Source organism: Triticum aestivum, chromosome 6D, assembly GCF_018294505.1.
Source record: "Triticum aestivum cultivar Chinese Spring chromosome 6D, IWGSC CS RefSeq v2.1, whole genome shotgun sequence".
In the NCBI taxonomy this organism is placed as follows: Eukaryota; Viridiplantae; Streptophyta; class Magnoliopsida; order Poales; family Poaceae; genus Triticum; species Triticum aestivum.
This window is the reverse complement of record NC_057811.1, coordinates 9,538,364-9,542,003: the sequence shown is the minus strand read 5'-3', so window position 1 is coordinate 9,542,003 and position 3,640 is coordinate 9,538,364.

Here is a 3,640-nt window from a genome sequence, read left to right as displayed (position 1 = left end):
TATAAAAGCTGATAATTCCGGGTCATGATTGTTGCCAACGCCGGTTCATGATTATTGATGACGCCGGGTTGTAGACATAGGGTCATAATGATTGGTGACGCCGGGTCAATCTGGTTTGCTCAAAACAAAGAATTTGAAAATATTTCTTCGATAATAATATAATACCTGTAGCCCCCAAGTCTTGAGTAGAACAAAGTGATGGCTTAAGACTTGCTTCAATATAAATGCTGCCACTTTGAAGAAATCCGTATTGTTCATCTCAGTCACTAGTAAAAACTGAATACTCCATATTATGTAGCCCCCAAGTGCCGGGTTGTCATGCTTGCAGCAACCTGGGACTTGTAATTGCCTCATGCTCATATAAACTTCAACCAGCGTAGCCCCCAAGGGCCGGGTCATTATGCAATAATGAGCAGGGACTTTGTAAATATGATCATGTAAACTTGACCAGCAACATGTAGCCCCCAAGGGCCGGGTCAGTAAGATATTACCGAGCTGGGACTTTGTATATGATTCATTGATAATAACAGTATATGATGTAATCTCCACCATGGGGCTTGAACCCACGTCCACAAGGTTAAGAGCTTTGTACTCTACCAACTGAATAGTGGATCTTTCAATATAATGGATTAAGGCTTGTGTACCTTGAATTTTCGACAGGAGCAATTGGTAGCCCCTAAGGGCCGGCTCATTTAGAATGTGATGAGTCGGGTCTTCAATAAGTTGAGCAAAAAATGACTTTGCATTAGCCCCCAAGTGCCATGGTGCATGCTGGCAGTGACATGGGACTTGCATATTTGATGTAATATCAATTTGAATAATGTAGCCCCCAAGTGCCGGGTCGTAAGCCTGCAGCGACTCGGGACTATTCTTTCCATTGTAGAATAAATCATATCCATTGATAAAATAATAGCCATTGCGCCAAAGCGACTTTGAATACCTCATCTGCTGATAGGTCAATCCGGAGTTTAAATACCCGGTGGCTCTTGGCCGATGGCGATTTAATATGCCTCCATTGTAAGCCGGAATTTGTACAACCCGGCGGCTTATAGCCTTTGAGAAAATCAAGAATTGATAACCCTTTTGAGACACCAATTTCCATCTATGATGATGGGCTTGAATTTAATCATTTATGTAAGTCATAGCTCTGTAAATCCTGCAAAGTTTAAACAACATATGCCCTGGCGACTTAACGTCAAAAACCAGGGCGGGTAACCACGCAAATGTAGTCTTATCCTGCACGCAAGTAGATCACAAGAACCCTTGGCGGTTTACCGCAGGGCGGGTCATAATATCTTACATATGACCACTGATGTGTAAAAAAGGAGTCACAGATAAACCTGTTATGAATCATAACTTTGAAACATAACTATAATATCATACTTGTGATATTGAATTTGCATTTGTCGGTTTATATGACCTGCACGATAAGGGTGACAACCCAATCTTTGATACGCGCATGATTCCAATGGTGCAATTCAAAACATACCGGCGGCTTAAAGTCCATAGCCAGGGCCAGTTTAAACATAATCATGTATAAACAATATCATACCTGTGATATTGAATTGTACTGCCGGCTTATGATACCTGTGCAGTAAGTGTGATAACCCAATCCTTAGAAGCCAATGCTTCCACATAGATGATGATTGTCATAAGCCGGCGACTTATCATCGAAAATCAAGCCGGGTTTAAATAGAAACCACTCATATACACTTTAGATGTGTTCAAAAGAGCTTTCAAATAAAATCCCAAAAATTATTTGCAAAAAGAGACTTCAAAAATTTTGAGGCTTCTGATTCGAATACGATCAGAAAACCGTCCCAAAGGGGTTAAGCTAAGATTCGAATACGATCATATAGCCCCCAGTGGCTTTGGCGTTGCCGATCAAGAGGGTACCGACAGCTATGTTCTCTTTGGTTCGAATACGACCTATGTTTGAACAGGAAGCCCCCAAATGACCTTGAGAGTTGTTTAACGACGCTGATTCGAATACGATCCACGTCGGTTCCCAAAGGGGGTTGAGTTATGGTTCAAATATGACCAAGAAACTCCCCAATGAGCTCGGCAATGTGCCGATCAAAAGGGTATCGACAGCTACGTTCTCTTTGGTTCGAATACGACCTATGTTTGAACAGGAAGCCCCCTAGTGATCATGAGAATATTTAACGACTCTGATTCGAATACGACCAGGGTCACACCAAAAGGGTTAAGCTAAATTCGAATACGATCAGCTCCCAATGGTCCTTAAAGTAGGGTACCTATGTTTGAGTTGTGCTTTGTAACAGACTCTTTGGTCCCTTTAATTTTCCCTGAGAACTCGAACTTTGCAAGAGATAAATTCTTTTTGAACCGGAAGTTCTTAAACCAGATATTGAGAGTTTCAAAGTTTTGTGATAGACAAATTTACCTTGAACCGGATTTTAAACCGGATATTAAGAGCTTCAATGCCTTGTGGGAGATGTCAAGTCTCTTGAGCCGGATTTAGACTGGACTCCTTCTTTTTAAGCCGGAAATTTTCTGACGGCCTTTAAACTTTTTACCAATATGGCGGTAGCCTCCAGGACCGGGTTATTTTTCCCTCCAATGACCCGGAGTTCTTGAATGCATTGAAACCGACCAATGCTGCCGAGTCATATCATTGTAGCCCCCGAGTCTCAAGTCGACTCGAGGAGTTGGCTTTGAGATTCTCCATATTGATCATAGCATAAGGTGTATATCATTGGTATTGATAGCGCGATGTGAATCCACAGAAGGTTGAAGTGACTGCGGCGGGTTATAAATGATCCCGTATGAGCCGTGTCAGCAACTCGGCCAATGGTTCCTTCCAACTGGATGTTTTGAAGTTAACCAAACTGTAGTGGCGGCGACTTGTGCGCCTGCCCATTTGAACCATCCAGTGCAGACGGCGGCTGATAATACATGATAATTTGCCTCCAATTTTGTTGGAAGAAAAACCGGACTTCCCAAGCAGTGACTTGCTCATACCCAATAATCAGCTCACGCAGACGGGTGTGGCCCGGTATGTTGATATAGACCAGGCCGCGAGAAACGGATGGTAAAGACGACCGTTGCATCAGAGGCGGCACAGACAGATGAGCCGGTCGTGGCGTTGTAAGCCAGTGCGGATGAGCGAGTTAACCACATCGTTTTGATGTAGTGAACAATTGTCCTGCATCAACAATATTGCAGACCAAGACAAAGATAAACTGCTCTTTGATAAAAAATAATATGTACCAATAAAATATATTTTAGATGGATATCACCTGATGTGCCAGGCCGGAAATAATCCGCCATGAAATTAATGATTGCTAGGTGAAGTTGAAGTCGCTCACGGGTGAACCGGCCGCGGCGTGGTAAACCGGTGCAGACGGGTGAGTCGGCCGCGACGTTTGTAAGCCGGCGCGGACAGCGAGTCGGCCACGGCGTTGTAAGCTGGCGCGGACACGTGAACCGGACGCGAGGGCGACAGCTGTATATAACAACACTATAGGGCAGAGTGGTTGTTTGCAAAAAATTAATAAGTACTGATAAAGTAAACTGGATGGATATCACCTGATTAGTTCGGATGACCGATGAATCATAAGTAACATCCATATCTCAATAGACTATGCGCGGTGTAGTAAGCACTGCGCAGCTGCAG